We start from the raw sequence: 27,685 nt of genomic DNA, 5'->3' as shown, positions 1-27,685 counted from the left end.
AAATTTGCCTACGAGCAAACTAAAGCGGTATCTTTCTCTTCCGAGACTCGGTGCCATAAAGATAGGATTTGTATGATGTTTCTATCAGCTACGGCAAAAATACTAATACTAACAATACGAAGATTCTGGAAATTAACCTTTCAGACCTTTTGTCAAACAAGTGGCACACGCGTAAGAGAAAATCATAAAGTGCAGTGTTTAAAGTTACTTGGGTATTTAAGCACCCAAATATATGGGGAAAGAATATCTTCAACCAAAGTTCCATATATTGATTTTTATTGTGTGCCTTTTCATATCTTTCACATATTGTACTGCCTCACGAGCTGTATTTAGTTAGCTGGACCTTTTAAAGTAATAGTAAGTCCACTGAAAAAAACCCCATGTCTGATAATGCCTTTGAATCACATCGTTCATCTCATCTGCCTAGCTTTAGATATCTATTTCTTTTTTAGCAAAGCAAGTCATGGAAAATATATTGCTGACACTTGATACCCAAACAACATTACATAGAGGCTTTTTTAATTTCTTAGAATTCCATTATGCAGGATTGCCTTTCCTGGATTGGCCTCTACACAAGAGAAATTCAAAGGACAGATAGAAGAGTTATTTTCTCAAAGATTTATTCTAAACCCCTCTTAAAATGACATAACGTGTGCATTTCAAACCTATGTTTGTTGGTTTGAAGAGGCAGAACTTGGAAGAGCTTGTTAAAGGAATTTATTCAGCCCCAGCATCATGTTACTACATATCAAAAATCTATGGTCCACAAACCAGGTCAAAATTGCTTTTATAACATTGAAGAGTATGTTGCACACATGGTGAGACACTTAAATCAATAATCCATTAAAAAAATATATTTTACATATGATTCTGCTTCAAGATACCTACCATCAGTCTAACATCCTTGCTCTGAAATGGTAATAATTAAACCACAATGAAAGTATACGTACTATAAATGAAACAAAGCTTGATAGTTATACTTAATCTGCCAGTGACTCCAATTTCATTGCCTACCATGGGTACAGTCTTGGCCTCGCTGAAGGCACAGTGTCTAATACCAACGGATTTCATTCTGTATGTTCTGAAGAAATTAGCAAAAATCCTTACATCTCGTCATAAATATAGCCTAGAAACACTTAAGTCTTCACCAATAAAACAACAACGGCCTGTGTATGACATTACATTATTTGGTCATTTGTCATTTAGCTATATTGATAATACTGATAATTGATCATATTGAAAAAATTGATACCGATAACATTGACAATACAATAAAGTTTGCCAAAAATTGCCATCTTGGCAAAATTAAGCTTCTTTATATGGTCCCACACCAAAGCATATAGGCTTGTAAAAAGGGAGGTAATCTGCTGTCTTATTTAAACACATCAGCAAGTATTTATTTGAGTCGTTTAAAGGTATCAGTGCTCTGCTGAGCAGTCACACGTGGCTGCGCTACGCTTACAAGAACCAGTTCAAAAGAGGAGCTACCTATATAAGGGTAGCTGTAGGATATTCTATAAACAGCTGTGTTGGCTGAAGAGAGCAATATTCAGTGGTCAGTCCCAGCTACGCTTTATCACCCTCTGCTAGAGGCTTCTACTCACCAGGATAGCGTTACCAAAGGTCTAAATTTCCCAGAATTGATCTTCTTTTTACGTCTGGAAATTCTGTCTCAGTACAAGCTATGGCCCTGCTGCTAATTACCATTTACTTCGGAAATAAAGGATCATGAAGATGTTCTGACACAGGGAAAAACAGGCAGACGTTAAAATTTGCTGTGTTCATTTTCTATCTTGTCGAGCTGGCTCAACAAGCTAAATGAAACTGGTTTGTTGTGATTACCGTGCACAAAGAGCTAACCTCTCCCCTAAAAATATAAGATTAAACAGTGAAATACTGACAAAAGTAACAGATCTGCAAGGTATTATATCAAAGATGTGGTCACATCCAGTTCTGCTGACACAGCAAATCATGAGAGGGGTTGCACCCCGAGCCCAGACCAAACTGGTTGAACACACAGTTGACCACCTGCTGGAAGGGTGGTGGTCTCGGCTAGCGGGGGGCAACGAGCAGTGGCAGGGTGTAAGCTCTCCTCCGCGACCGTCTGCGCCTGGAACAGGGGGTACGACCACAGACCGCCTTTCCCCTAACCGGCATCCCCAGCATCTCTTCAGTCATCTTACTGGAAACCTGCCTGGTACACGTTGATGGGAAGGGGAGGCAGGCCAGGCTCACCGTTACTTTGCAGCGACGGCTCGGGAAATGAGATCAAGATGATCACCCGCTGAATTTTAACGCTGGTGTTTCTCTTTAGTCTGTCATCTCACGTTCACTGCCTATGCTTTCAAGACTTCTGTGGTATCATAAATATACACAGAGCTATTCAGAACATTAAAGCAAAGGTCCCAAAGATCCTACAACTGAGTTCACGCAGCCCAGACAAAAAATGGGTGAAGAGTGACAACATTAGCTTTCCTTAGGAAGACTGTAAAAAAAAATTTGAGTTTAAAAAGAAGAGAGACAACTGCATACCGGCAAAAAATTATGTTTTCTTCCCTCTGTATTTCATTGTATTTCCAAGAGACAGGGGTGGTAAGCAACAAAGCTAAGACAGAGAGGAGTAGGCAAAGGGAGTAGTAATGAAAGATATTAAGGAACAGAAAAGGAAATTAAAGAGGGTGTAGGCCAAAGCAAATTCTGTTTTGTGCAGCATCTTGAAGGTAAAAACAAGGAGAACGATGTGAGGAGTAGGTGGGAAGTCAATAAATGGGTTCAAGATGCTGAAAGGAAAAGTATTTAGAATAGATGACTTTGGCAGCAACACCTTAGACTGGAACGGGAAAGAACCTAGCCAGGGAAGGCAAGAGTTGTCAAGGAGATGAGGATGAAGCAACAGCACAGGAAAACTACAGAGAGTAATATGACTAAGTCTCCAGAAACCCATCACACTGGCCAGACTTGAATCTACTTTACTGGGATGTATCCTTTGGCTTCTGTGGCTAATGTGGATCTATGTCAGGGCAAAAGACATTATTCTTTAGTAATACCCAGATTTATGCTTTTATATTAAAAAAAAAAAAAAAATCCCCTTTTGGTTGTGCCTCAACCCTTTGTGAAAATGGACACAAAGAACTGGAAAAGTGTATATTTTTTCAGTTAGTGGACAAATTTCCAATAGGGCAGATGCATATAGGTTTGCTCTTTGTTCAAAGGAATGAAACGTCACCTTATTTACAACAAAATCTCAGTTTGCAAAAAAGATGGTGAAGTTTCACTTGGTTGAAATTGAGGACTGCTAGTGACAACGTTACATTTTTTGCAACTGCACCAAAATTAGTAAGTTAGAACAACTGTTGCTGTCGCCCATATTTCTTCCCTTATTTTAGTCCAGAGGTGCCAAATCAGCCCTTCTGGCTAAAAATCCAAAGCCTGCAAGAAGCAAAAGCTATAAAACCTTACAGCTAATAATGAATATCTTGGGTCTAATCCTACAAACGCGCATGTAGGTAATTTTACTTGCATAGTGAATCCCATTTACTTTTCTGGGATTATTTCTGTTACTAAAATTCCTCACTTATATAGGAGTTTATAAGCCTGGACCTGTTCTTCACTTTTTCTGCCATGTGCTGGCAGCATTTTAGTAAGGGAGACACTTAAAAAAGGTCCCAGACAGGAGCGTAAAGAAGTCCAAAGGGAGCAATTAAGAACTGGCCAAAGCACTGTAACAATTAGGATAGCAAGGTTTGTTCTATAACTAAAGCTGGTGACTTCTGTAGGAGCTATATAAATGCACTGAGAGCCCTTTTAAAATTTTGCTCGGCCCTTTCCCTCCTTTTCGCAAATGAATAGAGCTATTCATTTCAATGGAACTTTTGTCTGTGTGGGTCTGGAAAGCTCTGAGCAACTCACACAGCTCCAGGTAGCAAATGTTTGTAGAATCCCAAATGTTAGACAGCCTGTGATACTAATCTGGATGGCCTCAGCACAAAATGAAGTGGCTCAGTAGAGATCACCCACTACAAAGACTAAAACAAAGTAAATGATTGGCCATACCAAATAATTGGATGCTTTTAATAGATTGGAAAAAAGAATCAAAGAAGAATTGGTCTTCCTTTGCCTGGGCCAACGTACAGCAGTATTGGCAGAGATGGAAAAAGGTACGTGACTTCTAAGTGCTGATGTCAAGAAAGAGGAGGAATATAAGGAAGTCCATCATTAAAGATTCAATGTGGTCTTCACTAAAACAACAAAAGCGATAAAACTAAGTGCTTACGCGCTCTCAGGTGCACACGCGAACTGAAAGATCTAACTCTTTTGCCACCATATGCACTTTACTTCCACAGCCTGAGTATCAGTTATAAGCAGGATTTGATGATGTACTCTCTAGTATCTGAAAAGACACGCCAAGGATTAACCTAACTCATGCAGTGGAGCACAGGACACCTGTAAATTTATGACATTTATTTGTCTAATGGCTTCCTCCTCACAAGCTCGGCCTGTCTCCCATCTAGTTAAGATTTCATCATGCTTTCAGAGCCATGAATAACTCCCTCTCATCTATCCATCATTGCCTCTATTCACTTTGTCCCTTTCTGGTCCCATCTCTTTTGGCAGCCTCTACACAATGTTTGCCACTTCAACTCAGGCTAGCCAGGGGGTTTTGTTTTTCTTTTCTATGCGGCTCCCAATTCTTAGGAGTTATCCATGAAGATAGCTCCTCCCTGACATACCCTACAGTAAAGCTGATAATTAGTGAAGAAGTAGAGAGGCAGCTAGGGAATAATTTTTAAATTGAAGAAAAAGGTCCGTAACAAATCATAGCAAGGTCAATGCCTGCTTAATCATTCAACTTACATGTTGAATTAACCTTTGTTTCTTTCTGTCATCCCACGGTTTCCCTTCTGCCTGTGTAGTTCCTAATACATTGCTGACCTTACCAGAGAAAAGCATTAAGAGCACATTTTGGAATTACTACAGTTCTTGAGCTATTCCTTTGCACAGGAATAATTCCCCTGATACTTGATTGCCCCCTAAGGAGGTGCATTTAAGACCCACGGAGCACACAATTTGGTATCTGCATGGAAACAGAAAAAATAAATAAAAGATTTGTTTTCTTACTAGACCTTGGTTACGTGGGTACTGTGTGCGACCATCTCTTTCCAATATAGGAAGGTACCTGTTTGCAGTGAGAAATGATGTATTTTATTTACAGCTGGATTTTAATGGAGCAGGTTTAAGTAGCTTCCAGCTGTCTTTGTAAGGACTTGTCAGAACTTTCCTCTGAAAGGAATCTAGAGATATTCAGGAAATAGCCCTAGCTTTAATAAATCATAAACTGAAACCTGTGAAAGCTGAAACTACACAGTAGCATGAGGTTGAAGGAGGAGGGGGAAAGAGAGAGAGAAGCAAGGAACAGAGTATGATTTGGGTTAAAAAAAGCACTTTGAAATAGAACACCTCCTGTTGTGCAAAATGACTAAGAAAGGCAACAATTATTTTGAAAATTGTGGTGGGGCACAAAGCTGATGACACAAAACATCCACCCTTGCCGCAGGTGAGCAGGTCATGTTTTGCCTGTCATCTCCCAGTGAATGCCTCTTTGGGTGTGTACATATACTTTCGTACACAGCTGTATGTATTGGAGAAGATATAGGTATTTATAGAAAAGGTACTGTAAAAAAAAAGCAGTCAGAACTGTCTTATTATAAAAAAAAAAAAAAACAACTTATCTCTTTTAGGGATGTATTTTGCCCGAAGTTCTTACTTTCAAATTTCCTCACTCCCTTGCTGGCTCAAGAGCATCTTACAAAACAGGAAATATCTATAGTTCCTCGTGAGGGGCCAGAGCCAGCTCACAGGGTACACACGAAGGAGTGGGAGTGCTACGGGCTTTTCTGGACTCTGTTGCAGTCCCATTTCCACATTACCGAGGGAAAAGCGATTTGTTGCTGGGGTACTCCAGAATATCTGATAAAATAGCATCGCTTTATATCAACAACTTGCTTTTAAGATTCTCTACTGGTATGCTCAGAATATGAATCGAGTTCCTAAGATGTAGCTTTAAAAAACCTCGATGAAAATGGACTTTCATAAACCCAGTAAGAAAAGAAAACTCTTTTTCTGTTTATTATAATGGCAGTCAGGAGGTCAGATCCCGTTATCCCCACATAACCCCACTGAACTTGCTCAATGGGGTCGCAGTGCTGCAAGCCCGGGCAGAGCTTAGCCCACTGTGTAAACTTCAGGAAGAACAAACCTTCGTTACAGAGCTCAAAAGAATCCTTGTGCTCTCTGAAGGAAAGGTATAAAGGGGTGCTTGTTAATACCAGTCAACACAGTCCGCTTTCTGGAAAAAGAGGGGGGATCTTGGTGAGAACCTGTGGCTCTCATACCCAGCAAGGCGAAAATTCTCCAAGAGAAAAAATAGCCAGCTAGAATTTTAAAAAACACTACGTGCTCTGTACATCTTTATAGTTGTGTGACACATTCCTATGGGATAGACTTTCTGCAGGAAAAATCAACAGCTCAGTAACTGACGCTGTCGTGTAGCGCTTTTAACTCTTCATCACGTTTTTCCTCTTTAATACAAAATTTATTCTTTTCAGAACTCAACACGCAGGGTATTTTTTTTACCAAACCTCATGTTGTGCTAGTATTAGCTCATTATCTGTGCGAGTCCTGTTTATTCCAAACCCTAGAAATTGCTTTAAACTGTCTCCTGGTATCACTCCAGAGGAAGAAAGAAGCAGCGTGCTTGTGTGCGTGTGGAAGAGAGAAAAAGAGGAGAGGGATCTTTTGTATGGATTTGAGAGAAAATCAAATTTCTTTAAAGAATATTGAAGTCATCTTACACCTGTAGGTCTGACATAAAACCAGGAGTGGATGGTACCCTATTTTCTTTCGCATTTAGCCACCCTCACAAAGAAAGCCCATGCTTTCACCATGTCAGTCACTTGGTCTTGATTACCGCCTGGAAAATGAGGTGAGATCCCTTCATAGGTTAAATAGTACAGCCCCTGGGCACCCTGCACCGTCCGTGCAGGATGCCGGACCACGGCTGGGGATCCCGGTTTGTCACAGCTGCTGCCCTTGCTCCCATTTGCCTGGGAGGGCTTGCTGTCAGCAAATCTGCAGCCCCATTCCCTCCTCCTACCCATCGGCGCCGAGTTAATAGGCTTCACGGTTTTGTGACATGCAGAATGTAGGTGGGTTTGTACGCCTGCGGGAAGCCTCTTTTTTTTCCCCCATTTTGTCCCAGCGCAGACACAGCGTGACATTTGCATTGTTTCTTGGGCTCTGCATGCCTGCAGAGGGGGCCAGAGAATTTAGCAGTCTCTGACTACCTAATCCCAGTGAATGTCTCATTTTAGAAAGCCTCTGAAGTATGTAATAATTTGAACAGAGACAATGGGAAGCACAATGTAACTCAATGTTTTGATAAAGTATTGCCCTCTAAGGCAATCTGCTCATCGCAGTTCGTTCTTTAGTCATTCACTAGCCATTTTCAGTGCTCCTGACTCTGAAAAAAGCACTAATTTTTCTTGTTATCAGTGGTTTATATTTTTCACTTCAGCTTTTGTGGAATGCGTACCAATAAAGTCTTAATGATCGTTGTATTTTTAAAGTCTTGTCAGAAGTTAAATGCAACATGACTTTTCCAAAACAGTATGGAAAAAGAAAAATCACGATCCATCTGTAAATTCTCTGTGTACCACAGTCATTTATTACTTCATACTGAAATTTGAAATATGAGAACAAAGCAGAGGCAAAGCCAAAAAAAAAGCCACACCAGAAAGGAACATCTGCAATATTCTATGAAAAAATGCACAAATGTTATGAATTAAACCTTTTCTGGCTTTTCTTACAGCTGTACAACCTCACACTCAGCAAGGCAGGAAGGACTATCGAAATATTTCCTATTCAATCTTAAAAAGCAGAAGCCCATACCATTTATTGGAAACATTAAATAAAAGTCTGTGGGCTGGCACACTCAAGAAAATTTAACAGCTGATAGCAAATAAAAAGTGGGAATCATAAAATGCAATATAAAGTGCAAGTAATTTCAACTTTCATCTTTAACACAGTCTTTACTATGGCTACAGTTGATTTTGCTAACAAGTGGTAAGGACCAGTGGAGAAGATGGTGCATCTCACAGCGAGAGGGCATACAGAAACTTTTGCAAAAAACATTTTTTTATTGGAAAACACCAGCTTGTGGAAAATGAAAGTGCTCATAAGAACAGGCATGTTTCTGTGACTTTAAATTTTGGTAAAGAATCCTATGGAATTCCAAATGTAATGACATGTGCCTTTTCAAACACTTCTTTTGACATACCAAGTCATTATTTTAGAGGGGAAAAAAAAAAAACAAAACACCAAAGAAATAACCAGGTTGAAATGGTAAAAATTCAGAAGTCATTTACATTCATCCATAAACTCTTTCAGTCTGTTGGTTTATGGACCTTTTCTAAAGTTAAAGCTTGTCTTAATGTTTAGGAAAGGAAACCTCAAAAATCTGGAGAAAAATCCCAGATAAACTGCTTCACGATCAGTAACTGGCTGCTTACACTGAAACATGGTCTGCACCACTGAAGTCAGTGTGAGAAGGATTAGGACTCAAAATAAGGCAAAAACTTCTAGCCACAGAGCAGATACTACAGGGCAAAGCACGCTTCAGGAAGGTTTTGGGTGGTAAAAATCTAGGTTACGTACTTGCTGATTTGTGGATTAGTGTAAGAAAATTAACACAGATATTTCTCTTAACAAGCACGTAACCTTCCTCAATGCACTTTCTAATAGCAGCATAATAATTACTTTATTTTGACAAATATTCATTTGAAATTCTTCTCGTCCGATATATTACCTACTTCTATACTGTAGGATTTTGCAGGCAGCTATCGTGTAAATGCATACGGCCACACTCTGCATCCAGAAGAAAGGGGTTTGAAAAGGAATGTGGTATCTCTGAAATATGCTGTGAAAGCTCTCTCTCTGCAGTGGAGAATGAAGAGTTGCTCATGCAGAATCTTCCGCCAAAGGACCCCTCAGACATCACAGCTGTCATGGCATCGCCCATGTGAAATGCCCTGTGAAACTGCGCTTTGAGTATTCCTTCATTGTACGTTGCTTTAGGGACCCTTAAGCAAGAAAATATCTTGTTTCTAATGAGTGGGTAGAAACTGGAGAGAAATCTACAGTCTTTCTAGGTAGATGCAGAATCCCTGAGGAAAGCTATAATGGAAAATAAATGCTGATGCTGGGGAGACATTTACCTGTAGACAAAAACATTTCCTTATGCTTACGTATACTCTCACTTATAGGTTTGCAGGTGAAACCAGAATTTATTTATAAATAAAATACATCACTTTTCCTAAAAGCTAAAGCTATCCTGAAAGATATCGGTGTTTCTAGAAGTGACACTGAAATGACGAGCAACAAGAAGAAAAAGTCCCAACCGTCAGATAAACTTTATACCAGGCGAACATTATGTGTTTGTGTTAAACACTTTATACCATTACCATTGCTATTAAATACAGTGAATGATGTATTTGTAGATAGGTTTATGCTTTTGGCAAAAATAGATTTATTTGTAAGCCAAAGGCTGGATATTACAGTTACAAAGACTATGCTGTTACCAACACTGGAAGCACGTGTCCATGTCAGAGAGTAAGAATCTTTCACGAAAAATGAAACTGATGAAAGAGTCCGAAAAGCATGCATCAAGAGAAATGAAAGATTTGCAGGATCAAAATAATTAAATACAGAGAGAGCGCACCAAGTGTTTTTCACAGCATATTAAAATCATACATAGAAAGGAGCTGCCTGAGAGGACACAAGCTGGGCTCTATCACTGTCCTCTTCATCACAGAAAGATGAGAGAGAATGTTCGTAAGCGGTTATCAACGCACTAAAAAAACCCAACCCTCTGTTTCCCACCTCTGACTTACTCTTTCTTCAAATCTGAACTCACGGGGGTACAGCGGCACAGTGGTCCTGGCCCCCAGGAGGAATGGAAACGCTAACTGACAACGGCAGGTACGTTCAAGCCTATAAAGAACCATATGTCAAAGCTGCAGATAGTAGTGACGCCTTTGTCACCAGCTGTCAGTCACGTTCCAGCCTTTAAACCTTTATATATATATAGCCGGGGTTGCAGTTTCATGATACTAAAATATTTCTAAAGTCCTGGAGGAGAATTCTATATTACAAACACAAGAAAATGTGTATAAGACTGCATAAATTGAAACGTTCACATTCATTTTCGCAAATAGGGACTTCCCTCAGCTGGCCTAAGGGTTTATGTGCCTTGCGGTCGGGGTGAAGAGAATCGCTGTCTGTATTTGCAGTTCAGCTTGGCACTGAAGTAGCAAATAAACTTTGCCTGTGGCTGCTTTCCAAAGCAAACAGAACTTTTATCTCTACTTGAAACTTTTATTAAAACAATGAATATCACATCTAGTATTTATGAATTCCTTCTGTCCTGCACTAAAATGGCCTATACAGAAGGATAATTTGGGTAATTAGCTCAAACTGAAACCCAGGACAGGGGAAAATTTGTGCACAGTGCAATGTGTTAGGGTGGAGGGGTGATCAGATCTCGTGCTCCTCTGTTCACCCTCTTAACTCTACAGTCTCCAGAAAAAGAAACTTGACTCGGCTACAGTTCTCCTGGGAACCCTGCTCTGGCATGGCTCCCTTTCTTCCATTCACAGTCAACCTCCTTTTAAAAGTCATAATCCGCCCTGGAATCTGGTTTCGTATTTTGAGTCAGAAAAATACTAGCTCGTTCTTCTGTTTATTCCACAATATGCGATATACAATTTTTCTGACGCTATCAAGTATATTTAACACCCCAATGAAGGTATTGGGATCAACTTTTTGAGTGTTTAACACTCATATAAAGCTTGGGCTCTTCTGTACATAGAAAGAGCATTTACTTAAAGTTGGATCCTTGATACTCGACACTGGTAACACACTGTTCACTGTTTCCAGCCATTCATGGATGGGCTCCAGATATTTCCCTGACACATAAAAAAATTGTATTTTATTTGAATACTCTTATAGTAGCTGGAAGCATTTTTCAACAAAGGACCTCACTCAGGGTGATATATTTGGTGAACAGGCTTTCCAAATAATTCTTCATGAGCCTGTACTGTACTACCATATACCGATCATGTACATGTTAGAGCTGTTGCACTCAGCACAGATGTTCCACCAACAGAAGTACTTCAAGCTGACAGATTGCCTACCATTAATCGCGCATTACTAAAGAACCACCCTGTTTTATCTACCAATCCACCGAAAACCAGTTTATACATCTACTGTTACTGTGAGAAAGTAGTGCAGCTGAAATAAACGTTACCGTGCTATGAAACTGAAGTAAAAAGCCAACTTCTAGTTTTGTGGACAAACAAGGGAAAGATTTTAGAGCATGCCAGCTATAACTTCTTGGCTTCTGTTCCCTTAACAAAACAAAATTGGGCATTTCAAGCGCCGGCAGGCATCCATTTGCTCGGGGAGGTAGACTGTCTGAGCAATACTGGATTTTGTAGCACGTGCTCCCTTTCACACGACAGAGGAACTGCAGCGGGTCTATCAGCAGCCCTGTCACACCGCAGCCATATCGGCTCCTGTCAAACCACAGTATCCAGGAAATTAGGGGCGGAAAGACGCACTAGGTCTATTGGTTTGTCACTGCAGGGTATTTCCTCCATTCCTTGTCCAGGTCATTTGGAAGGACAAGAAAATTTCCAAAATCTCACATTTCTCTCCAGAATGCTCTACTATTTTCATCTGTCACTATCACTTTTCTCCGATTTGTGCAAAAATTAGTATTTTTATTCCAGCTATTGCCCACAGTAGCAGAGTCAGCACAAAGCCTTTAATGAGTACAGGACTCCAGTGCTTTTATTGCAAAATATCATTTTTCAGCATGGTGCATTCCCGCTTACATCTGTGCTACCATTTCTCCGTTGCTGGAAGTCATCTGAGAAGAACGCTATGTTACAGAAGATGAGAGGTAGGCAGAAGCACAGCCGCGCTGATCTGGGCATTACTGGCTACGTAGCGGTGGCAAAACTCAAGAACCTACATAAAAAGCTAGTCGGCTAATTGGATGTTAGCCTGAGGTGGTATCTGTGCTGCCCCGACAGCGTAGGCAGCTCAGGACTCTGGTATTTATCTTTCAAACGTGACCCAATTGCCATTTCTTCCATTGCTGATAACACTGTTTTAACCGGCCCTTATATATCAAGCTGTTACGTATGTCAGTTGGATAACGTCTGCTCCCTGTCCGTGATGATGAAGTGTTTCAAGCTGGAGAAAATTTTCCTCGTATAACGGTTCCTGTGGAGCGTTTGCCTTAGTCTTTCTGTGCTGTGCGCTAGGAAGAAGGGCAGCTTGCAGAAGCACGTGTTTTGCCTTATCTGCAGCCTGAGCAGATTCTCCAGGAGGAACTGAGAAGCAGAAAGGGACCCAGGGGTTACAGCAGCATCACTCAATAGCCCCAGTGCCTCTCTGCATTAACACACTTGATTTCGGACCTCCGTTCGGGACCAGATTTATAAGGATGCTCCAGCCCTTTGGGTCTCAACTAAAAATAACTAAAAGATTCAGAGAATGGGACAGAAATAATATAGGAGTGACACAACTTCCATTAGAAAAGTTTAACGTAAAACAGTTTGTGAAGAGAGGGATCCTTCTTCCACTAACAGGGAGAGAATTGCACCTCTTTCATCATCCCGTGATTACCGCAATCAGAAATTACCATTGAGTGTCACGCGTGGATACGTAGAAGCAACAAAAGGCATTGGCTCAGTTCCCCTCTTTTGTGCAGAATGTACAACTTCTGTTGTCTTTTTTCTTATGGTATTGCCAATCCTGAATGAAAGAGCTTACGGATATATAAAAAGATTTGGATGGAAATATAATACCTGCAGTTTTGTAATTTGTCATTTCTAAAAACCCAAAACACCACGCTTAGCCTTTTTAAATTGAAATCTTCAGTTGTGCCCCAACCACAAAAACATGCCTATGCTATCATGGGGACCCCAGCAATTACAGTTTGTTTCTATGATCTTAACTGTATAAAATCTCCAAACAGTTATTTTGGACAAAACATATTTCTATGTTGTTATTAAACCTTTTAAGATCACTTTCTATGAATTCTGTTATTTCAAATAAACAGGTTGGTATTTCAGAGGGGGGTAAAAAGTAGGTAATTTAAAGAACTTGATAGTACCTTATTGGCTTTCTTTTGAAGCGTGCATTAGTAGGCAACAGTCAGATTAACCCAAGTATCTAAGTAAGGTGTGGCCAGCCTGTGGCCGTTTACGTCCTCCCCATATAGATATAAGCTGCTCTAGAGGTGAATCCTCAGTGCTACGAAGTGTATCAAGCTCCACTGTCATGCTTCTGCCAGCTAAGATTAGAGACCTCTCTTATTAGGCATTTTTTTCATGGTATGTATTATACTTCCCTGTCGCTTACTATTATTCCTTACACAGAGCAGAGTTCCTGCTGTAGTCTGGGTCATCAGAGGGATATCTGTTAATATATCTGCTTATATATATACCATACATTGATTTAACAAAACAGTGGTAAGGTTTTTTGCAAAATCTTCATTTAAAATTACATGTGCTTCAAAACATGGCAGGATATAGGAAAATGGGAAATGAGCCTTAGGAAAGTAGTTTAACAGGATGCTTGGGTACTTACCTAGCATTATGCATTAATGGTTTGAGAAAAAAAGATACTCTTTGAGAAAGAATTTAAGAAAACCAGAAATTTTTCTTTCATTCATGCAACCGTGTTTCGCTAGGTGAGGATTCCAGGTAAAAACAGAATGGACATTAAAATTGGTATCATTCTAACTCTAGGTTAGCATGGCATGGATTCAAAATCAGAACGTAGCAGCAACAGAGAAGATACCCAGTGTCTCTTCCAACAAAAATTACCTCTGCTAATATTTATGGCATGAACTTTTCTTTCTTATGAAATTTGTATCTACTCACCCCATTTTTCCCCTGAGGGAACCTATTGCCTTGGTGATGACAGATTTGTTTAAAGAGAGATTTCACCTCAGTAAGCAAAGAAAATCTGCATTTGATAGGCGTAATGCAAGGAGGTAGGGAAGATTTCATTTTCTTGGTCTTGGCAATGATCTTTTTAGAGGAAAAATGCATACATTTTTCTTTGACCAGGGTGCTCATATTATTATTGCTTACTCAAGCAAGTGTTTGAATAAACATGAGTATCAATGAACAAACCCAGGATAAATATCAAGCTATGCTTTTTCATGCAGAGTAATATCAGTTCATTTGTTAACCTGTACTCTTTTTTCAGAGTTTAACTGTAAGCAGCTGTCTACATTTCATCCTAATCATTTTTTAACTTGTATTACCATAAACCAACCTTGATGCATTTATTCAGGCTAGAGTATTCCATAATGCTTTCTTCTCAAACAACAGGCCTGAATTTTGCTTCAGTATTGTAAATAAATTCAGCTCAATGTTACATTTAAGCAGTATAAAATTCCATACATAAATAAAGAGCTTGCAGCAACAGGACGGACAAGATTTTAGAATAGCAATGTTTTCCTTCACATACCACTTTAGTAAAGATTAATACTTTTTTGTTTAAAGGTTTTCAACGTACTGCCTTCCGTCTGAAGTTGATTCCTGCCAAACTGAAATCAGTGTCTGTTTCGTACTTTGGTGTGTAGAAGATGATAGAGGCAGTATTCCACCTACCCCTGCAACCCCCATCCCGTTGAAGACTGGCTACTAGAAACTCTGGTTTCCTGATTACCAGTGAAATCATTCAGAGCACAGAATGTGCTCTGGGTCAATCTCTTTTCTTGGGATGAAAAGAAGCAACAGAGGTCTGTACAAAAGTATGGCGCCCTTTTTTGTGACTATTATTTCTGATTCCAGCTGAATTATGGATCCAAGTCTAGAAGCATGGTGTTCACATGTATAAGTCAAATCAAGGAAGAAGATTTATGAAACTGGTTGAGTGATGTAGGACCATAAACGTATTTAACTTCCAGTGTCAGAAAGCTCATCAAATAGAGATGCATTCTGTCGGTATCTGATTCCGTAAGTTTGAGTTGCGAGTAATTCTATCTGATTTCTGGGGGCAATCGTGTTTAAATAATATCAACTGTGTTGATAAATAACTGAAAATAATAAATTCAAATGCAAATAGGAGGCAGTTGTTCAGAAATTTTGGTGGTTCTGACTCAGCTGGTTTTGGCTGAGACTTTTCTTGGCCTTGTTCTTTCAGCAACAAACTCCCATTAAAAGTCCTGGGCATTTGAAAAGTGCAAGGATGGCAGGTTTGGTGGCGTTGGACTTGCATTCCGTTGTCAGCCACGTCTGAGACAGAGATATAAATGTAATGGTAGTCCCGTGGTAGTGCAGCACAGTAATGACCTATCCAGTCAGTCAAGAGTGGTATGAGATCACTGTATGAAAAAGTAAGCACAACAGATTAATTAGATCAGATCCTCAAATGCATTTTGCCTTTGAAGAAATGCCTCTGTCTTCCTCATCAAGCAATGTCAGGAGAAGCTCTTTCAGATGGCAGTGTGGTTAACGCATACTTTCTCACTGTAGTAGTTGTTCTGTCTTTCCTGTCGTGAGGACATATGGATTTCATTTTGTCACTCTACTCAAGACTGAGAGCAGTAGGGCTGTTCTGTCTGTTTTCATGGAGACAGAACAAGGTCTTTATGGGGAAAAGGAGCCTCATATTTGCACCTTTTAAAAAAAAAAAAACAAAACAAAACTAAAAAAATTGCAGAATAGAAAATTTTAGATAAATTCCTCTTAGCCTTTGACACTCAGTCTACATTTCCCTCATCTTCCAAGACAGATTTAATCAATAGTCCTCTTTGCCGTGTACTGGTAAATGTCTGCATAACTTATAAGCCACAGGCATCCAGGACAGAGTGAAGGAACAAGCAGTACCTGGTTAAGACAGAAAATAGCAAGTGTTTATGAAAGGTACGACGAAGGTTTTCACGCGGCACAGTTTATCCAACTGTGAAAATATTAGTTGGGATATTACTGAGCGGGCGCTCAGAGCTCTTTTGGCCGCTGACCAGGATAAATGGTCCAAGCAGAGGAGCTGACTGCAGATTAGTTACCCATAGAGAAGACACAAAGAAACAAAAGAACCATGACTCAAGAGAGGGCAGCATGTGGGTTGAGAGATTAATCCAGCATTTCCTGAGCTATTTTTCCCTGTGCCCTGCTCCTCAGTGAACTCTACTCTTCTTCCCACCTTCTTAGCTAATCCCACCTTGCACTGTCCTGTGGGTTTACAGCATCTACAGTTGCAAATGTTATCATATCCCTTTCTTCAGGATGCTCTGGTTTGAGAGACAGTGGTATAATTGCTAAGAACAAAAATTATTGCAACACAGGGTTCAACAATGTGACCACATCTTTTCACTGAAAATATTATTTTAAAATCCCAGACAAAAAAAAACAAATATGGCTTTTCTCCTTCACATGACATCTCCCTCAGTCACACTTCCACGATTTTTTCCAGGCTCTGAACGTAATTCTCACATTTGATCCAATTGTGTGTAAGTTCGCATCTCAGATGGTCTTTCTGCACTCATCAGTACTTCAGACTCTCCACTGAACGTCCCTCTGAGACCTTGTCAGTCATCCCATTGCCGTTCTGCACTGTGCTCAAAGAACAATTTCAATGAGATTTATTTCAGACAAAGTGAGAATGAGTTTGTTTAGCTATCCTGACAGGCTGGAAAGATCTCTATGTTCTAGGATACTCCTTTGTATACTAGCTTTTCACCCTGTTTGGGTCTGGCTGAACACCTTTATACAAAGCCAGTATTTTACCACAATCTAGTAAGCAGTATTTTAAAACACTGTAACAAAATTATATCCTAAAACCAAAAGAAAGCTGACATATCCTAAAACCAAAAGAAAGCTGACATATTTGCCCCTCACTACAAGAAGGACGTCGAGGTGCTGGAGCGTGTCCAGAGAAGGGCAACGAGGCTGGTGAGGGGTCTGGAGAACAAGTCTGATGAGGAGCGGCTGAGGGAACTGGGGTTGTTTAGCCTGCAGAAAAGGAGGCTGAGGGGAGACCTCATCGCTCTCTACAACTCCCTGCAAGGAGGTTGTAGCGAGGTGGGGGTCGGTCTCTTCTCCCAAGTAACAAGCGATAGGACGAGAGGAAACGGCCTCAAGTTGTGCCAGGGGAGGTTTAGATTGGATGTGAGGAAAAATGTCTTTCCTGAAAGAGTGGTGAAACATTGGAACAGGCTGCCCAGGGAAGTGGTGGAGTCCCCATCCCTGGAGGTATTTAAAAGATGAGTAGATGAGGCGCTTAGGGACATGGTTTAGTGGGCATGGTGGTGTTGGGTTGGTGGTTGGACTCGATGATCTTAGAGGTCTTTTCCAACCTTAATGATTCTATGATTCTATCCTGAAATCCATATGGAATTGGATGCTCTTGTTTGCTCTTGGTTTTATAAGCAAACTGCTCAGGTACCCTTCAAGGTACAACAATGTGAAACATGGGGTACCTTTGGGTTATTCTCATTGTCCTATATTAGAATGTTCTTTTGTTGCTGATAATCTCAGAAGCAAGCTGGAGATCATCCATTACTGCTTCCAATCCATCCAGCATCTCTAAAATATTAGGTACAGCATCCTTAACTGCTGAAGTAATATTGCACAGAATCCACTGAAATATAAACCTACCACAAAGCTGAAGTTTTGCAGCACTCAGGACATGCTCTGCTCAGCGCTTTTCATATCACAGAAATATACAACCGTAAGAGACCCTCCTCGCAGAACTCACCCCTTAGTGCAATGGAGCATTATCAGCTACACATAGAAGGAGGTTTTGTCTGGCCTTATCCCCAAATGTGAAGGATCGCAAAGCCTCGAAGGGTAGCCTGGTGTCGTGTTCATTTCCCTTTAAGGTATTCTTAATAGTTTTCCTAACTGGGATTTCCTACTTAGTTTTCCTGACATATAAGCTAATATTCCTGTTGTAAATTAAAGAGTGGTGTTCTTATGATTTTGTAGTCAAAGGACATAGAGAATCACCTCTCTAACAAACTTTTGTACATTGGAGGGTCTCACGCTGTAACATAACATTTGATGGCCTTTTTCACAAATCTTTAAGAATTTTGACTTTGCCAACACACGATCACATTTTCAACTGTGCCAACTGCAATATGTGTTTCCTCAGCAGCTTCTAATGTTCTCCTGTGGAAAGTCTGATTTATGTTTTTTGTACACAGATAAACTCAAGTTATTATTGCTAACAGTTGCACGTACATTAATGTTGCACTGGTATCTCCATCAGTATGACACACTGTCTCCTTGCTATCCCGCCTTTTACATATTTCTGTAAAGCAATTTAGCAAAGTGTTTGACAACCTGCTCCATAGACCTCCACTTACGTACCTACATCATCACACATATTTCCATCTCTTACACTCCAGCCTTCTGCTCTGTAAAATAAACCTATCCTGTTCAAATCTACCGTGTCTACTTCTTTATGCTATTTAATTCTCAAAACAGTATGATTGCAAGGCACTTTGACTCTATCAAGGATTTTCTATCATTCATTCTTGCTTTGTTTGAATATTATTTTTGTTTGTAGAACCCGGTAAAGAACTCTGTCGTTTTATTAGCAGCAGCAGCAGCACCTATTAGTGCTGCTTAGTATGTTTTTTAATGTAGTTCTGTATTTCACAGTTCATCATGCTTACAACACGTTTTTGTAGATGGTTGCTCCGCTATATGCATGCTGTGCTTCACACAACCATTTTAGTGCTGTTTTTATTGCAAACAATTCTGTTCTCTGCTGAACATATCTCACTTGTTTTTATGATCAGTTCATATTCCTTAAGTAGATGCTCTTTTAACTCTTCAACTGCAAAACACTATTTTAAGATACCCTTTAAAATTCACATTCCTGTGTTGCAGTAACGATGACAGAACGCAAATGGAATTGTAATTCCCTGTCAGAAGGACAAGTACAAAGGAAAGGATTTCAGTAGGACTGTCACTATTAAAATTCCACTTTCATTCCCTTATTAGCCCATCCACTAACTCTTTAAATTCAAATATTTGTTTCACTCTGCAGTTCTATACCATCGTGGCTAATGTTCTCCTCTGCAGACCATTTTTAGTAGATACGTTATACCTTTCTCACGTCATAATTTTGGGTGGCTTTCCCAAGTGACAGAAAAATTGCAACCCCCTATTCTCATTCTTTGCCAGGTTTCTGTTTAGACAGAATACTTCGCTTACTCCATTCTTTCCAAACACTACATTTTTCATTTTCTAAAGATATTATAATAAAGATATGACTTAGTAGAAGACTGGTATGAGATAATCTTTCAGCTAGCCTAATTTCATAATATGTGCCAAAGTTATACAAAGTTATAATTCCAGCCTGGATAAAGGCCATATATCTTGGTCTTAATGACAACTGCAACCAAGTTTTAGGTATAACTATGTCAAATTCCTCTTTCATAAGTAAGTCTTTTTATATATTTGTTTGAAGACTTGGGGTTTTTTGGTTGGCTTTTTGGTTTTGTGGGTTTTGGTGGTTTTGTTTTTTTTTTTTCCTTCACAAAACTGCATGCCTACTTGGTGTTATTTGGAAAGCTCATTTGAGAGGCCCACAGGACCTTGAATTCCTTCAAGCTTATTTTCTGGCATTAAATCTCTTGCCAAATATGAGCATAGAGTTGTATTTCTACTTAGTAAAGCATTTTAGGCATTAAAATATTGGTTACTAAATATTAAACTGGAAAAAGGAAGCGGTCCTTTACATTTAGCTAAGGTTAGTCAGTGAAAATTGTAGATTTGAAAGGTGTAGTTCTATATTTATTCTAAATTGAATCCACTAAACCACAAACAAATGGTTTTCTAGTCTCCTGCTTCTAGAAAATCAAATAGAAGCTTGCAATTACTTGAACTGCACACCATCTGCTACAACACATATCTGCACACCAGCTTCAGCAGGAGTCAGAGGAGCTAGAGGAATAGGTATGTCTGTGAAGTACATCAGCATTCTTGAGGTTTAACTTATTTCAGAATAACTCTTGTTTAAAATATTGTTCGCGGTGGTATAATGAGGAATTGAGAAGCATTCACAATGTGCTCCTACTTGAGCTCCTACTGTCAAAAACTTTGGCATATAGCAATAACAGGGAGACTTTCCATTAATTTGTTGAATTTGGAGCAGGTCTTTGGGAAAAAAAAATCATTTCCCAGTTCCCCACAGATTTCGAATTTTTATATGGTTGTAACAGTTTGTTTCACTTTGTCCATGGAAAGCTATTTAAACGGGTTCATCAGTAACACAAGTCAAACCGTATAAATTTTAGAACAAGCACTGGCATCTGCTAGCAGCTACTTTCTTAGCTTGGAAAGTTCAGAAGAGCAAGAGCAGCATAGAAACCAGTTCTGTGAGAGAGTACTGAACGTTTCTTTAAGTCAGAGGAAGCATTCTCAATGGCATAAAAAGGCAGCAAAATATCCCATCATCCCTTGAAAAGCAGTTGTATGCTCGTGTTCTGTTGGACACTACTGAAAACCTTTCTTTGTATCTACTGTATATTCAGCTTCCAGTATGAAAACTGGAAAGAGCAACTTTTCTCTCTGTAAGGAATATTTTTTATCGCAAAAATATTTTTACGCAAAGGTAAAATGTTTCAGCACCTTTTTGCAGACCCTTTAGATAAAGTACAAGAATTTGATTACATTGCTAGAAATGCTGTAGGCCAACGTATTCTTTTAAATAAATGCAAAATCCTGACATTGTCAAAGTGATTAAACACCCAATAAAGGCCTGAACTCAAAATGTACCAAACTTTGGTTATTTAGCCTTGTTGATGTATTTTTCTTCTCCTTCAGTTAATCTGTACTGTATCTAATGGATAATTACTTGAGTCTGATATACCATTTGGGTATGTATTTATAGTCAGATTTACCTAGTGAAATCAGAGTAAAATGTGAGAAAAATAACAAATTTGGAAGAAAAATTAATGAAAGCTCTTTTTTCAGAATACACAACTATTAACATTCATGGAAGGATTAGTAGGGCGTATTTCTATCACTTACCACATGCTGGATTTTCTTAAGTAATTGCTATGTTGAGTGCTCAAATTCATTTCCTTAAGTATTTCTTTTATTCTAATAAACTCTTTATTGTCAGTGAGTTTATGAGCATATCCCATACAGATTCCATCACAATGGCTGACGCAATTTGCATTTCCTTTTTAACTGAACTTTTGAGATCTCGCGTATTAGCAGCAATGTTCAAAAATTGGAGACAAAGAATCTTGATCACCTGAGAAATTCCAGCATTTCAACACTTAAATTGCTCCATCTCGATATAGATGATAGAAGAAAATAGTTTCAAAACGGCAATTCTGAAAAAATTAACTTCGAAACATTAGCCTTTTCATGTTATTTTTGTGATATACCTAGAATTGAGTGGGGTTTTTTTCCAGCTTGCGAAAGCGACCTGAAATGTTTTGGTTTTATTAAACTAATTTCTAAATTAATAAATTACTACTGCACCATTATATCTGCAGTAGTACTGCAGCTCCAGGTCTTCCAAATCTTATATAAATTGTGGGAACTATAGGCCACCGGGGAGTCCTATTTAAGATGATAAAGACTCAAAGCAATGTACTGAGAGCGCAACATAGTTATGTAGTTTATGAGAGTGTTTTGAAAGAATAGTTTAATTCAGATAAGAAAGGCTAAATTCTGATCTGGGTCAAGCAGATTTTAAAGAGTTGAATTCATTTTGAGTTTCCTCATCTGAAAAAAAACCTTTAAAAAATTAACGTCCATTAAAAAGTCTAGTTTGTAGAAACAGCATTATCGATTGAGAATATATTGCCACATGAAATTTCCAACCATTTCTAGTTTAAACATCGTATAAAATGCTGCCTCTGCCAATTAGACACGCATCAGTCCTTCAGCACAAAGCCAGTTTACCATGTGATGTTCTAATGCAAAAGGCACGACATTTGTGAAAAGAGCACTGGGTTTGCCAGAGTGAATATTTAGTTATTCTTTAGGTTGTCATTTGTGGGTTTATGAAAGAACAAATGTTAAAAAAGAGAGAAAGGCGTTCTCTCGCAAGTAGAGAGGGATACGGATGATTACAATACGAAGTACAACATAATCATATACTCACTGCACAAAACCGGCCACAGAAATATATAACAGAAATATATACATCCATTTTGAGAGTTACAGCAGATGTTCACCTATTTGAAGTGAAGGCCAACAGCTTTCCCCACCCCCTTAAAGCCCTGCCTAGGGAAAAACAAACAAACAAACCAACCCAAACAACAAAATCAAAACGGACACACAGACACTTTTCCTATATATGGATCTCAGTTCCCCAGCTACTCAACTTGAGGCTTTTGGGTTACAGAAGGACCTAAAAGAGCTGAAAATGTTCATGAGATGCAGGTAACCGCTTTATAATTTATTTTAACCATTGCATTACAAGAGTCTTGAAAATTGCCAAGCTGCAGTAAAAGCCACCCCCACCCCACCTTCTTTTTAAATGTCACCTGCAAAGCAAAAAAAAAAAAAAAAGGAAGAAAAGTTGTTCCTCCCTTTTACTACCTAATGATTCGGTTATTTGCCCACAAAATTCCAACCAGGCTCCTCTCCAGCCTGACAGGATTCAAACGTATATTCCCAAGTGAGAGATGTGGATGTTGGAGCCCATTGCCATGACCAGGTGGGCATTTTCCATTAAACAGACATAGGCTAAAATTCAGAAAATCATCTGGAGAGGGAAAAAGTAGAGGAAGGACTGTGCCAGCACAGGATAGGTTGTGGACTGGCAGTGCCTCCCCTGCAAGGCAGGCGAGGAGGTGAACGCGCTCAGGAAAAGAGGGGCAAAGCCCTCACTTCCTAGGTGAGTACTATTTTTCGCTCATCTGCAAAAAGGAACTAGACAGGAGGTCTATGCTTGAATGGCCTAGCTCCGGATTAGAAAATCCCAAATCGCCCCAGGCATCTCCCGGCATCTCCGAGTAAACTGTCCGCAAGGCAGGAATCTAAGATTAATATCTGCCTTCTGCATTTGTTGTGAGCCAACTCCAAGCAGCTGCACACTGGGCTAATTCAGGTAAAGCATTCACGGATCTCAGGTGGAAAAAATAATCTTTAAACATATAAATTGACATGTAATACACATTTACGAAAGGGCGCTTAAGCCTGAAATATATATAAAATACTAAAGAAGTCCAAGTCTATGATCCCAACTCTAGTGAAAAATACCACTGACATCAGCAGGGCTATTCACCTGAATGTGCTACCGCTAGAAATTGTCAGTGATGTATTTAGAGTCAGTATATCCTTCCAGAACCCATATCTAAATCACACTCCTGAGGGAAGGAACATTTGTGGATTTGGGCAGAGCGAAAAATAGCAAGAACAGACTCTCAGATCCTAAATGTGGCTACCACATAAATTAAATAAGAAAATTAATAGATTTTTAGAGCATGTTATTTCATAGAACTTAATAATGGGCTTTTGAACTGTGATTCCGAAAAAAGTATTGATAATCACGCAAGAAATTGCAGAGATACGTGAAGTGAGGCATATGTGCGAGTGCCTTAGACACAATTTATTGTACTCTTGCTGACGTTAAATAATTCCTTTACCTTTTAACTCTGCCTAGAAGAATATTCTTTAGCTAATCTTTCTTCCACCTTACTATTCTCTCAATATCAGCTCTGTGATTAATTATTTATTACCAATTAAAGAATGACCTTGGGGCAGACACTAAAGCAGTAATCACAGAAAAAGCTCTTAACTTTGCCTATACTCTGGAAAAATATTCTATGCTGTACCTTAAGATACATGGATGAGGGGATCGAGTGCACCCTCAGTCAGTTTGCAGACAACACCAAGTTGGGTGGGAGCGTTGATCTGCTCAAGGGCAGGAAGGCTCTGCAGAGGGACCTGGACAGGCTGGATCGATGGGCCCAGGCCAACTGTATGAGGTTCAACAAGGCCAAGTGCCGGGTCCTGCCTTTGGCCACAACAACCCCATGCAGCGCTACAGGCTTGGGGAAGAGTGGCTGGAAAGCTGCCCAGCAGAGAAGGACCTGGGGGTGTTGGTCGACAGCCGGCTGAACATGAGCCGGCAGTGTGCCCAGGCAGCCAAGAAGGCCAATGGCATCCTGGCCTGTGTCAGAAATAGTGTGGCCAGCAGGAGCAGGGAAGTGATCGTGCCCCTGTACTCGGCCCTGGTGAGGCCGCACCTCGAATACTGTGTTCAGTTTTGGGCCCCTCACTACAAGAAGGACATCGAGGTGCTGGAGCGTGTCCAGAGAAGGGCAACGAGGCTGGTGAGGGGTCTGGAGAACAAGTCTTATGAGGAGCGGCTGAGGGAACTGGAGCTGTTTAGCCTGGAGAAAAGGAGGCTGAGGGGAGACCTCATCGCTCTCTACAACTCCCTGAAAGGAGGTTGTAGCGAGGTGGGGGTCGGTCTCTTCTCCCAAGTAACAAGCGATAGGACGAGAGGAAATGGCCTCAAGTTTTCCTCATTGGACATGAGGAAAAATGTCTTTCCTGAAAGAGTGGTGAAACATTGGAACAGGCTGCCCAGGGCAGTGGTGGAGTCCCCATCCCTGGAGGTATTTAAAAGACGAGTAGATGAGGCGCTTAGGGACATGGTTTAGTGGGCATGGTGGTGTTGGGTTGACGGTTGGACTCGATGATCTTAGAGGTCTTTTCCAATCTTAATGATTCTATACAGTTCTCAAGGGGCGCACCATGGCTTGATTCCCCAGCAGCAGGGGACAGCCCTCATTTCCAGTCGGCATCTACCAAACTACACTGCAGAACTCTACTGCCTGTCCCCCTCTGCTACCTCTGAAAGGAAGCCAGGCCAGGCTCAGGGAATACCGCACGCCCAGGTCTACAGATGTGCACAAAGATTAGCTCCTCTGAATCACAGGGACTCACCCAAGGAAGTTACAACCTTGCTCTAGAATTACTTCAGAATTCTTTTATTCTTAGTATTTCCTTTTCCACATTTAATACTCGTATAGAGCGTGGTATGAACAGCAAACAAGGGTTCCCTGGCCAAAAAGCTCTGAGAAGGGTTGCTTTGAAAAATCTAATTATTCTCAAAAGAAGGAGGTGACTTCTGCAGCAATCTAAGCGCTCTTCTACACGATCAAAGTGTATGTTTTTGCTTCTGACTCAGGAAAAGTTCTGTTCGCTAAGAATAGATTAAACTGTGAAAGGAACATTGATTTGAACTGAGGGAAAAAAAATTCTTTTTTTTTCCCAAATGAGATATTAAGTCATACCAGTCTCTTTTTAATGAAACATTCATGAGATGTGGTCTCAATAAACACGCATTTTTAAATAAGAAATTATTTTATTAAAAGCTCCTGAACAGTTCAAAAATACATATATTGTGCTATAGCGAAGGATCCTGGATCAATTCCTCTCACTACAGTATTGAGAGCCAAAATAGTGAAACATTTCACAAGTTTACTCAGCTGTGAATAATGTGTTTCCTAATCTCATAGTTAATGGAACAGCTGGAGGAACAGGGGGGAAAGGAATGAGTATTCAATTCTGAATTATCATTAGGTAGGAACGATACTTTTTTTCCATGTTTCAATATTTGTTGAGCTCTATTCTGAATGGATATAGATTTTTGGATTAGTCTGAAAAAAAAACCCACAATAAAAAAGTTGATTTATTTCCCCTTGTTATATTCCATAGTTATCACCACAATTCCCAACACACCTAGCAGAGCTGGGCTACATGACAGCTTCAGGAGAAAAATCTCTGCCTAACTCTCCAGAAGATGAATATCAGCAGCTTTTAAGAATTAAGTCTAGTTATTCCAGGGTTACTGTGTGCTAAAATAATAATTAAAGAGCCCATCAGTGTCTCATTTCCTGCAGCTTTTTCACTGAGTCGATCCCTTCCTTGTAAGAAGGAAGTCCTTCCGAAATTAGTGAGAGAATTTCAGAAACGAAGTACAATTCGACATACAGTAAGGGTGGCAAAACTGGACCTGTTCCAAACACGTAAACACATACTGTGTGCACACCATGGAAGACGTGTCGGTAATTTCCTTCATTCATCAGTCGTCCAAGCAAACTGCAGAAGTTTGTGTTGTGAAAGTGGTACCTTCAAGGGACTCAACCTTGCAAATCTTCCTTATGTACAGGACTCCGCTGCCTCTTGTGGGAGAACCTTCACCGTTAAAGGCTGCTTGTGTGAGTAAAAGTGAAAAAATATTTTATTTATCCGTTTGTTTTTCAGGACCAGACTTTACGTGAAGTCATGAACAAGGACCCCACCGGGTTTGTCACTGCAAACACAGAACAAAAAGTTGGGCTTCTCTCAGTTTACAGCCCTAGCTTTCTGCCACAAACAAAGTAAGAAGACCTGCGTACACGTAAAGAACGCACACGAAACTGTGAAGGAAGCAAAATTAAAAGAAAGAATAGCGTGGGGGCAATTCTGGTTTAAGCATGACTGCAAACTAGAAGAATTTTTGCTCGCTCTCTCAATAGGCAAACTGCAATTCACGCGCTGGCCTCGTTCCTTAGTTCTGAGTCAGTAACTCACCAGTACAATTTCCCATGGCATGCAAGCAGTATGCGGCAACCAAGAGAAGGCCTGTTCTTCCCTGTCCCTACCGCTCCCACCCTAGTGCTCAGGTACGCTGGAGCAGGTCGCTCTGATGCCTGTTCATACCAAAGGCTGGCTGTAGAAAGGACAAAACGGCCAGCCACACCACTTAGTCAGCAATCCCCCCCCAAATCTGCAGAGACAAAACGCTTATTCTCCAAAAGCGATATACTCCTGTTAAAAAGTGTGATGAATAATTTTAAGGGTTTATTTGAGGGGGCTGGAAATAAAGGGTGAGGGCACTACTCCTGCCTTGCAACTACTGCTGTTGATTTGCTACTGCCAAGAACATTGGTAAGGCCTCAGCTTCTCAGACGTTTGTGTCTATATAGGAATATAAGAACAACAATCTCTATGTTCTTTTCTACTTTTCCTGTGTGCCTTGATAGCTTTATTTCATTATTTTAAAGCCAGTGTGCATTCATAAGGAGTGCATTGCCACAAGTTTTTCCCATGTCTGCATTTATTTACTCATTTTCCCATAAGAGGAGGCATAAATAACTCGAGAAATGGATTGGACTCAGTTCATGTACTAGTCATGATGTATATACATACTGAAGATTTAAAAAAATGGCTTTGATGTTGCCAGTATCAACATAATCAATGAATAGGTTCTCAGACATGAAAATACAACATTTACCTGAAGGAGAAAAAAAAATGTTTTTTCATCTTTCTATTGTCCTTTTAACATACTCAAATTAAACAGCTTTGAGTGAGGAAAAAAAAAAAGAGAAAAACGCTCTAGATGTAATTGATGTTCTGGGCCAGCTAGTCACAATATGCTGTGTAAGTCCAGTTCCAGTCTTCCTTTTTTGCCCTCAAAAAAAGCCTTCAATCTCTGTAACTAAATACTGCTGTTTAACTTGTTCTTGGATACATAAAACGGTGTCCTCATTACTAAAAAAAATCATTGAAAGCTACCAATTGCACCACCTGAAAATTCCCTACTTTAGAATTCAAGAAAAGAAAATTAC

The 27,685-nt window shown here is 39.9% G+C and overlaps 1 long non-coding RNA gene across 1 annotated transcript in view; it reads left to right on the top strand.

The window, feature by feature from the left end:
• Positions 1 to 26,927, top strand: part of LOC143160535 (uncharacterized) — a 47,801-nt gene extending 20,874 nt beyond the window's left edge. The window contains exon 3 of the long non-coding RNA XR_012995397.1: positions 26,340 to 26,927. This is a non-coding gene — a long non-coding RNA (uncharacterized LOC143160535). The remainder of the gene's footprint in view (positions 1 to 26,339) is intronic.
• Positions 26,928 to 27,685: the final 758 nt, after the last annotated feature.

Source organism: Aptenodytes patagonicus, chromosome 5 (genome assembly GCF_965638725.1).
Source record: "Aptenodytes patagonicus chromosome 5, bAptPat1.pri.cur, whole genome shotgun sequence".
NCBI lineage: Eukaryota > Metazoa > Chordata > Aves > Sphenisciformes > Spheniscidae > Aptenodytes > Aptenodytes patagonicus.
Note: the sequence above shows the minus strand (reverse complement) of the source record. Positions and strands in the feature narration are given on the sequence as shown.